The 11,154-nt window shown below is 48.8% G+C and overlaps 1 non-coding gene across 1 annotated transcript; it reads left to right on the top strand.

Moving 5' to 3' along the window:
- The first annotated feature begins 5,775 nt into the window (after positions 1-5,775).
- Positions 5,776-5,856, top strand: TRNAL-AAG. The gene has a single exon. It is a non-coding gene; the product is annotated as a tRNA-Leu (tRNA).
- Positions 5,857-11,154: the final 5,298 nt, after the last annotated feature.

The raw sequence follows: 11,154 nt of genomic DNA, 5'->3' as shown, positions 1-11,154 counted from the left end.
AACAAAGGATTAGATGTATAGTGTGGATGATGATTGTTTGCAGAAAACAGTAGAACAAGTATTGCAGTAGATTGTATTCGATGTAAAAGAATGGACCGGGGTCCACAGTTCACTAGAGGTGTCTCTCCCATAAGATAAATAGCATGTTGGGTGAACAAATTATAGTTGGGCAATTGACAAATAGAGAGGGCATGACCATGCACATACATGATATGATGAGTATAGTGAGATTTAATTGGGCATTACGACAAAGTACATAGACCGCTATCCGAGCATGCATCTATGCCTAAAAAGTCCACCTTCGAGGTTATCATCCGAACCCCTTCCGGTATTAAGTTGCAAACAACGAGACAATTGCATTAAGTATGGTGCGTAATGTAATCAATAACTACATCCTCGGACATAGCATCAATGTTTTATCCCTAGTGACAACAAGCACATCCACAACCTTAGAACTTTCTCGTCACCGTCCCGCATTTAATGGAGGCATGAACCCACTATCGAGCATAAATACTCCCTCTTGGAGTTAAGAGTAAAAACTTGGCCGAGCCTCTACTAATAACGGAGAGCATGCAAGATCATAAACAACACATAGGTAATAGATTGATAATCAACATAACATAGTATTCGCTATCCATCGGATCCCGACAAACACAACATATAGCATTACAGATAGATGATCTTGATCATGTTAGGCAGCTCACAAGATCCGACAATGAAGCACATAAGGAGAAGACGACCATCTAGCTACCGCTATGGACCCATAGTCCAGGGGTGAACTCCTCACTCATCACTCCGCAGGCGACCATGGCGGTGAAGAGTCCTCCGGGAGATGATTCCCTCTCCGGCCAGGGTGCCGGAGGCGATCTCCTGAATCCCCCAAGATGGGATTGGCGGCGGCGGCGTCTCTGGAAGGTTTTCCGTATCGTGGCTCTCGGTACTGGGGGTTTCGCGACGAAGACTATATGTAGGCGGAAGGGCAGGTCAGGGGGCCACACGAGGGCCCCACACGCCAGGGCCGCGCGGCCAAGGCCCAGGCCGCGCCGCCCTGTTGTGGCGGCGGCGCCTCGTGGCCCCACTTCGTAAGTCCTCCGGTCTTCTGGAAGCTTCGTGTAAAAATAGGCCCCTGGGCGTTGATTTCGTCCAATTCCGAGAATATTTCCTTACTAGGATTTCTGAAACCAAAAACAGCGAGAAAACAACAACCGGCTCTTCGGCATCTCGTTAATAGGTTAGTGCCGGAAAATGCATAAATATGACATAAAGTATGCATAAAACATGTAGATATCATCAATAATGTGGCATGGAACATAAGAAATTATCGATACGTCGGAGACGTATCAGGAATCCATAGCAACATCAAAGCGGAGGATCAGTTTCGATGCAATCATGATCTGCGCCTTGACGTTTCCAATGAACCTGGCGCTCCAACTCGAAAGCCGCTTGGCGGTGGCACGAAGCTTATTATCCAGCGACTTGAAAGGGTTGGGATCTGGAGATTGGGCCATCCACGCCTCCCGGACAACATCCAGAAAACCGTCCATCTTCGGCCAGAAGGACTGGAACTGAAATCTACGACCTCGATGAAGGTCAGGGGCTAAACTCAGAACAAAAGGGCAATGATCTGACGGACCACTAGACATGGCTGACAGGAAGGCATCAGGGCAGAGCTCCTCCCAATCCACAATCGAGAAGACCTTGTCCAACTTTTCCAGAGTTGGCTGTGCCCGCTCGTTGGACCATGTGAATCTCCGTCCATTTAGGTAGACTTCCTTGAGTTCAAGATTGGAGAGGGTCCTCCGGAATCTACCCATCATGCGCCGGTGTAGGATGCCCTGATTTTTGTCTCCAGAGTCGACAATCAGGTTGAAGTCACCAGCCACGACCCAAGGGCCTGCGTGCAAATCCCTGATATCCTGCAGCTACTGAAGGAATGCAACCTTGTCGATGTCGTGTTGCGGTCCATAGACCCCAGTGAACCACTAGCTATGACTCTCGCCAACAGTGACTCTAGCCGTGATCGCATTTGCCGAGAGGTGTGGATTGGACACTGAAACCAGGCAGACTGCCAGGCCAACAAGATCCCACCCCGAGTACCATCAGCAGGGAGGTAGTAGAACCCATCGAAGGCGGGTACCAGGCACTTGCGTACCACACGATCGGAAATGATCGCCAACTTGGTCTCCTATAAGCATACCACAGCTGCTCGCGAGGGCGAGATGGCCTGAGAAACAGCAAGACGCCTGACAGGTGAATTAAGTCCATGCGCATTCCAAATTGCAATGCAAACATCCATCATGTCATCCATAATACAACACGGTTTAAGGTGCCGAGAACCCTAACAAGAACGAAAAGAAAACCCCTGATCACATCAGGCACTCCACCGGTGCGTCATGAGAAGACTGGAGATTAGTGGGAGTCCACCCAAAAAGATGAAGGACCATGTCCAGGTGCTGCTGTCGGAGAGGCCTAGCGAAGAGGTCGAGGTAGGCGTCCAAAGCATCATCCCCGATGACTTCTCCCTCACGGGCCAAGCCAAGTCTGGTCATGAGCGTACGCTGCTGCTGGCTGAAAGGCGCTCCTGACGAAAGCCGTCCGTGAATCCTGCCACTACGCCTCAGCGGGCCAGCATAGATCTTCTTCTTTCTGCCCTTCTTGGCAGGCATGTCCAACACCGGAGAGATGGGCTTCCTGCAAGTGTCACGGAGAGATGGGTTTCGCGACGAAGACTATATGTAGGCGGACTCATCCGAGCTGGACCGCGGGGTCAAGCACCGCGGGGACACAGCTGGGGAGGGCAGAAGGCCAGCATCTGGCAGTTGACGATTCTTCCATCGCACAACACTGTCGGGGTCGGATTCAAAATCAGAGTCAGAAGAGCCAATTGTTCGGCACTCCCCTTCTTCCCACTCACTGTCAGTGTCCATGGCACGTGGCAGCTTCAGATTGGACAGAGGCCGGTCAAGGGTGGGCTCCCCACCAGTAGGGACGAGTCGCTGCGAGGGTGCAACGGCCGCCACAGAAAGCATCGGCCATGCAGGGGTGGGCTCCACGCCAGGAGAAAAAGGTTGCGCGGGGGCAGCGTCTTTGGAAGGGTCTACGCCCATTGGAGGGGCACGCGGAGATGCGGGTCTGGCTGCAGGCGTGGCTCCAAACGGCGACAGGGGGCCAGGACCGGATCCTCCTGGAATATCCGGATCGGCCAGCCCGCAACTGATGGGTCGCGGCGACGGGGTGGCTACAGGCGTGGCGCCAAACAATGGTCTAGGAGCAGGGCCCGCCACGATCTCTTTTGCATGCAAGGATTGACTGCTTTTCGTGGACAACCTCGCAGGACACCGGTCAGCATCTCTTTCCACGTAGACATGGGCGTCATCGTCTACCTCGGGCGCTAGCGCCGGCCATGGCAGGACCTGCGCCTCCGGCTGCCGCCCCAACCGCCACCAGCACGCCGGCGGAGGATATCGCGCCGATGGCGATCACGGTCACCATCTCCCCGATCACCAAGACGGTCACCCCCTCCCGGATCACCTTGACGACCAGAACCACGCGAGGAAGACCGTCCTGGACCGCGGCCATCATCTCCAAAAGCGTCGTCGCCGCGACCTCCATCGTCATCGCCGTCAACCATTGGGATCATGTCCTCTGCATGCGCTACACGCATAGAGACCCTGTAACGAAGCATCGTCTTCTCGAGCGGGATGAGCGCCGACCCAGGCAGCACAAGACCCTCATCCTCCTCCATCAAGTCATCCGGTTCCTCGATCAGCATGTCGACGTCCTTGGGGAAGACGGAGAGATCGTCCTCCTAGCCTACCACCCTGAATAGCCCCAGGTCCTCGCGTTTCGTCGTCGAAGTGCCAATGCACTCAACCCACGCGTCGGAGCTGAGCACCGCCTCAGCCGATGAGCGGTTCCAGGCGTGCGCCGGGACACCCTGGATCTCGAAGTGCACACGGTAACGGAGCTTGCAATGCATGGCCTTCAGCCTCATACTTACATTGGACACACAAATTGTTGCGATGGTACTAGCGAACCTGGCATCATGCAGAACATTCACCGACATGCAACATTTTCGTATACCAAGTTCATCTGCACCACGCCAGGTACCACAGAAGTTTGGACCTAGGAGTGTGCGGGAGGTGGCTCGGCGTTGGTATCATCGTCCTCTGGTATGGCTAGTCGCTCTTCCTTAGGAAGAGCTCCTTTCTCGCGGTGGCGAATCTAAAATGAGCACACTGTTTCCTGCAGATCGAGGCACCATGGGAAAGTAGATCCCTCCACCGCTCGGCCATCTTAGTCCCGGTATCCTCCTTTGCCCGCTCCACGGGTGCCTACTCCTCTTCCTCTCCTCTACATATAATACAAGTGACGATGCCTCATCCTCCTGTCCTCCCACGTGCATCTCACCCCATCTTTTTTAGTTGTCCTCATGCACGTGTCTCGCTCCTGAGAATCCATTGTCCCCTCTTGATGATACTCCCTCTCGTCTATGTGTTCTTTCGCCCCTAGACCTGACGGTGCCCTCGGATGTTTGATTATCATATGATAATCTTTCTACCAGGCTACAGCTAGCCCTTCACTTCCTTAGTTAAAAGATATTCATGTTACTAGAAAAATATTGTAGAAATCAAAGAAATTTTGCACATATTGCAAAACAAATGTTTCCAAATAAATGAGCAAGGTTTAAAATACATGCGCGGTTGCTAAGAAAAGATACATAAAGGGAAGGAGTTAAGCCATGGTTACAAAGATTTCCAAAGAGGCTTAGTGTTATGGATCTGTTGTGGGATTCTGGGCAATGAAAAATTGCCAGAAAGAAAGGATTTTGGAGAAAATATGCAACCATTAAGAGGTCATTAACCAAGACAGAGTATTGAATTCGGAAAAGTGGGATGTTAAGAATTCGGGATGAAATGTGGCATGTAGGCGGTGGTCAGGGAGAAAGACCACAAGAGCAAAGGGCCTTTTTGTCGTGTTAGAATACGTAAAAATTCTGTCAATATGGGCACATATAGGAGTGTTGGTAATTCCTAAAACGTGTATTTTTTTTTCTTATGCAAACTATTTGTCTCACGTACGACTATAATAGTGCATTTTATTTATTGGATGTGTTTGAATGACTGGTGGCCTATATGATTGTAGTTATTTATTATATTTATTTGCGTTTGTTTCGCGTATACTATAAAGTAAATAGTGGTGGGAGATTGAAGTCATCCCAAGTCCAAACTTTATAAGTAGGAAAGAAATATTCATATATCTAATAAGGTTCATGTATTTACCACAAGAAAAAAACATAAGTAGACTAAAGATAGTAACAAAGAAATAAAATTAATAACTAGCAAAGAAATCTAAAACAAAAGTATAAAGTAAATAAATAAAAAAATAGAAAATGATAACAAGAGGAAAAAAGAATGGAAAACGCTAAATGTAGAAGACAAAACATGGTTTTTGGGCCGAGCCAACAGCTTGGTGGTTCAGACGGAGTGTAGCCCACTAGCATGATCTGTAAATGTCGAGTAGCCCATTATTAAAGGCAGTTAGAAAAAATAGTGCTCGGCCTGTTATTTCGGGCCCATAAGATGTGTGCTTCAAAAACTGTATTGAAAATTGTGTAATGTCCTACATACATTAATTTTGGTATACTGGAAACTCGTCCCAAGTCTGGCTATAAGCGACTGTGACTTGCATAAGTAACGTCCGGCAGAAGTGTGGATGGTAGAAAGATACATAACCAATGGTTATATAATAAGTTGTTAAATCAGGAATGCAACAGATCAGATGGCCGAGTTGGTCTAAGGCGCCAGATTAAGGTTCTGGTCCGAAAGGGCGTGGGTTCAAATCCCACTCTGGTCAAATTCCTTTTTCATTTTCTATTTTTTTTTCTTCCTCCGTACAAAAGGTTTTGGCGCTGATTTCTTTCGGCGGTGTTCACAGCGTCATGGCTCAAAGATCGTTCTCTTCGTAAAACCATTTCATTTAAGTGCGCTAGTGATGAGCGGAACTGCGTTGATGCGGCTGGATTTGTTGTTCAAAGTCAGGTTCAGTATTCCATCACATGGTGCGTCAGGCTACTTGGCCAGGCTTGCTCTACCTTTCATAGTTCCCATGCGCTCGGGAAGCTCTTCGCCTATAACTACGGCGGATGCCGTTTGAACATGTCAAGCTGTGGACACCATAGCGCATATCGGAAAGCTAGGCTCAATGTCAGCCTGTTGGTCTGCTGTAATTGTACCTGTGCATCTACGACAGCCAGAGAAAGATACAGTAACATAGCTCGACTAACGCCTTGGCTCCTTGAAATGTTTCCTCCCAGCTGATGTTGACTCCAACCATTTTCTAGCTCGATCATGGCCATGCCCGCCGTCAGCCGCCATATCTTGCGAGGGGAATTCCCACAGAATCCATGGAACGCTACTGCATGGTCTCCATGAAAGGACACCACCTGTTGCATTGTAAATCCCCACAATCTGTTTGCAGTGTTCATGGAGCGTTACTCCCTTGAACTCTTCAATTCATATCGGTCTTGTCATTCTTTTCAGCTGAACCGATCTACCCAGAGCTTGGTAAACCCAAAACCCAGCAACAAGCTTTCCCCGGACAGGCTCTCTCTATCTATCCGTGCATCCATCATGAGCTTTATCTCGCCTTTCGCAAAGCTCATCGCCCGTTCGCGCGCGACCTTTTCTCGCTTTTCTTCTTTGGAGCTAGCACTCTAAAAAAAACAAAATCATTAGGCGCCCCAGCTCCATCACATCCCTTTCTAACTAGGATCGAGCTCGTCCATGGCGTCTCGCCACCGTCTGGTCCTTATCCTCCGCCTACCTAGCTACCAAACCTCCCTTTTCGTTTATTGATTGGCCAATTGCTTGTTGATACTGATGGAACATGGACCATTTCGTACGATGGCTTGTATCTTTTCCCTAATACTGCCTAATGCCCTGTCACTGCCCCGCTGGTGTATACACGGGTGCGTGCAGCTACTTCTTTGTATGCGAGCATGGACTAATCACACGTACTGATCGTCTATGGCCAAGGGGGGCACTTTCCTGCTTTGCATGCTCTGAGGATGCATTGAGCAAAGTGTGTGCTAAAGAAGCTGGAAAACCTAACGGCTCCCAGATAGACACGACCGAGAGCGACTCCCTCTCAGGCGATCTGGCGACTCCCCGGCGACCGAGCCCTACCACCACCACCACCACCGCCGCCGCCACCATCACCTCCGCCGCCTCCCCCATCTCTACCCTGAGCGCTCGCAGGTGCTGGTACTCCCCGGTACGCACGGCGAAGGAAGATGTCCAGCTCGAAGTGAACAGCGGGGTTCCCGTCGTTCGCCGAGGAGATGCGGTGGGGAGAGGAGAGAAGGAGGAGGGAGAAGGAAGCGAAGATGGCGGAGGAGCGGAGGCTGGCGCTTCTGCGACGAAAGCTCTTAATCCTCCAGATCAGCCTCGCCTCGGAGTGGGCGGTGGAGCAGTTGGCGAAGGGGTGGAGGCCGCAAATTTCTGGGCAGGGGCTCGAGGAGCAGGTGGCCGCGGCGCTGGCGATGATCAAAATGAAGGATCCCGAAGACCCGCAGCGTCAAATGGCGGAGCAAGGGCTGGAGGATCTGGAAAATTGGACGTCGTGAGGACCTCGCCCCAGATCTCGCCATTGAGGTCGTCCCCGGTGCTGGTGCAGGGTAGAGATCTGCGGCCTGTTGTCGCTGCGGGTCGTCGAGGCTCTGCTGATGATTGGCGACGAAGGGAGAAGATCAGAAGCGGAAATCCTTCGCCGACGAGGTATTGCTCGCCGGAGAGGTTGGGGAAAACTGGAGGACGTGAGCAGGGGCGAGCCCCATTGCGCAGTGGCTCGTTGGTGGCAGCAATTGGTGGCCGTCGATTGGATCCTCCAGAGCGAAATCGGGCCGTCCATGGATCCTCAGGGATGGCGTCTTTTGGAAATACGTCTTCAATTGGAGATATATATGTGGCTGTGCCGGCAGTGTCGAACAACAATCTCCTGGTCGGATCTAGGTTTTCGCCTAGTGCCCCGACCTTGGTCTGGGTCAGGAGAGAGCTAGTTCAGAATAGATCCTTCACACCTGCTGATTGCTATCCTGCTAGACGTGGATTTCTACCTAAAGCAAAAGTTATCAAGTTCTCTGATCTCTGGGGAGCGGCTGAAGGGAAGAGATCTTTCATTGAGGTGGTCAGAATGGCGGGTGGTGGTCGCGGTGCGGGCAGATTTGGTGGTGGGACTGGTCGTGGGTCTGGTGGTGGGCGTGCACCCCAGCGGCGGCGGCGACATCATCGGCTGCTCCCTCTTTGGGTGCTGCCAAGGAGCCAGTTGTTGTCAAGTCAGAGTTTCCTCCACAGATGATGCAGCAATTGGGAGCTGGTCAAGGTATGTTCCCGATGCTTCAGCCACACATGTGGAACATGCCGATGAGCCAGTGGTCACAGTTCTTCGGCAGCCAGCAGATTCCTCAACCTGGCTTCAATCCAGTGATGATGGTTCCGCAAGGGATTCCCCCAACCTCCCGCAGTCAAACAGCCAAGGGAGTAGTGCTAGCATGGTTCCTTTGCAACAACCGCAAGGCTCTAGTGCTGGGAAGAACAAGAAGAAGAACCAGAAGAATGTTGTTTCTGATGGGTCAAGACAGAGTGGAGATAAAGGTGGTACTAATCTTCAGATATCTGTGGCTGGTGGTCCTGGGCCTATTCTAGATCCCAAATTCAAGAATGTAACTTGCTACAAGTGTGGAGAATTGGGACACTATGTGGGCCTATGCACTAGGATCAAGAGGTGTTTCATTTGCAGCAAAACTGGGCACTACATGGATAATTGCCCCATGTGGTACTCTCTTCTTCCAACGGCCCAATATTGGGGGAGTGCAAATCCAGGGCTGGGTTTCTTTCATGTGGAAGTGGAGGGTCCAGAAGCTGTGCAGTGGTTGAACATGGACAATGTTGGTGTGGTGGTGATTAAAGAAGGTGAAATATCAGCTGATGAACTTGAGAAATGTTTCATTGATATGTGGAAAGCAAATTGGTTTTGGCAGATTAGACAGATTGGCCCCAAGAAGTTCTTAGTGAGGTTTCCTCCTAGTAAAAGGATTAAATACTTGGTGGAATACCCCTCCATCAACCTAAAGAAAGATGGGGTGGTGATCTACTTTGAGAACTGGGAGGGTGAAGCTGAGCCTTTTGAGGGGTTTCAAGAGATTTGGGTTAAAATCTATGGTATCCCTGCCAAGTGGTTGACTTGGAAAACTGTCTGCCAAATCTCAACCTCTCTGGGTGTGCTTCTGAATATTGACTGGCAGGGCATATTCAGAAGTTTCTACAAGGAGGTCAGGGTTAAGGTGGCTGTGAGGGACAAGACCAAGATCCCAACAAACAAGCTGTTTGAGATGGAGCAGTGTTTTTACCTGGTCAATTTTGTGGTAGAAAATGAAGGGGAAGCCATTGATGTGGATGAAGATGATGATGAAGATCCTGGTCTGGGCAATGAAGGTGATACAGTTGATGATGATAATGAGATTGGAGATGACTTCAAGAGCTTGGACAAGGGCAAAAATAATGGAGCTAATAGTAAGATGGAAACAGAGCCATCCATGCCTCTTGGTGGAAGGAGTGAGGTTCAATCTGCTGTTCATCAGAAGCTGGAAGCATCTGTTCAGGAAAAAGTACTTGGGAAAGAACCAATTGTACAAGTCAGTAATGCTCTAGTTCTAAGGGGAGCTGAGGAAAATATTGGGAAGAACCTTCTTCAGCACTTTGATGATGAGAGTGATGAAGAAGCTGATGTTGGCAACCAGGAGAAGGATAGTTTGGTGCTCAACAATCCTGCTCTTGTGATGCCTTCCATGGCTTGGAAAGAAAAGAAGATCTGGGGACCTGTTCAAGCTACAAGGATGAGTTCCACGATTACAAGGGATGGTAAGTCAGCTATAGAGAAAGCTCAAGATCTTAAGAAGGCCAAGAACTTGGAGATTCCTAAAGGTAATAGAATACATGGTTTCTCAAATTCTTTTGCTGCCCTTGACAATCCAACTTTATATGATACTGCAAAAATTGCTGGCATTAGCCTGGGTCATAAAAGTCTTAATGTTGATTCTGTTATTAATGAGATTAAAAAAGCTGAAACTAATAGGCTTGTTGATTTTCATAACTCCAGTCCTGAGAGTTTTCTTCCTAATGACATTAGTCTATCTTTGGAAGAATTGAGGGTAGGTTTGGATGATAAGGATAAGGTTGTCTCTGATCAGGAAGATTACATTAGTGATGTGCCTGATGAGGATGAACCTTGGACATTAGTCCATAGTGAAGGAGATATGCCCTAGAGGCAATAATAAAGTGGTTATTATTTATATCTTTATGTTTATGATAAATGTTTATATATCATGCTAGAATTGTATTAACCGAAACATTAGTACATGTGTGATATGTAGACAATCAAGAAGTCCCTAGTATGTCTCTTAAACTAGCTTGTTGATTAATGGATGATTAGTTTCATAATCATGAACATTGGATGTTATTAATAACAAGGTTATATCATTGTGTGAATGATATAATGGACACACCCAATTAAGCGTAGCATAAGATCTCGTCATTAAGTTATTTGCTATAAGCTTTCGATACATAGTTACCTAGTCCTTATGACCATGAGATCATGTAAATCACTTATACCTGGAAAGGTACTTTGATTACACCAAACACCACTCGCGTAAATGGGTGGCTATAAAGGTGGGATTAAGTATCCGGAAAGTATGAGTTGAGGCATATGGATCAACGGTGGGATTTGTCCATCCCGATGACGGATAGATATACTCTGGGCCCTCTCGGTGGAATGTCGTCTAATGTCTTGCAAGCATATGAATGAGTTCATAAGAGACCACATACCACGGTACGAGTAAAGAGTACTTGTCGGAGACGAGGTTGAACAAGGTATAGAGTGATACCGAAGATCAAACCTCGGACAAGTAAAATATCGCGAGACAAAGGGAATTGGTAATATATGTGAATGGTTCATTCGATCACTAAAGTCATCGTTGAATATGTGGGAGCCATTATGGATCTCCGGATCCCGCTATTGGTTATTGGTCGGAGTGAGTACTCAACCATGTCCGCATAGTTCTCGAACCGTAGGGTGACACACTTAAAGTTGGATGTT

This window comes from Lolium rigidum, chromosome 4 (genome assembly GCF_022539505.1).
Source record: "Lolium rigidum isolate FL_2022 chromosome 4, APGP_CSIRO_Lrig_0.1, whole genome shotgun sequence".
NCBI lineage: Eukaryota > Viridiplantae > Streptophyta > Magnoliopsida > Poales > Poaceae > Lolium > Lolium rigidum.
This window is presented reverse-complemented; position numbering and strand designations above follow the sequence as displayed.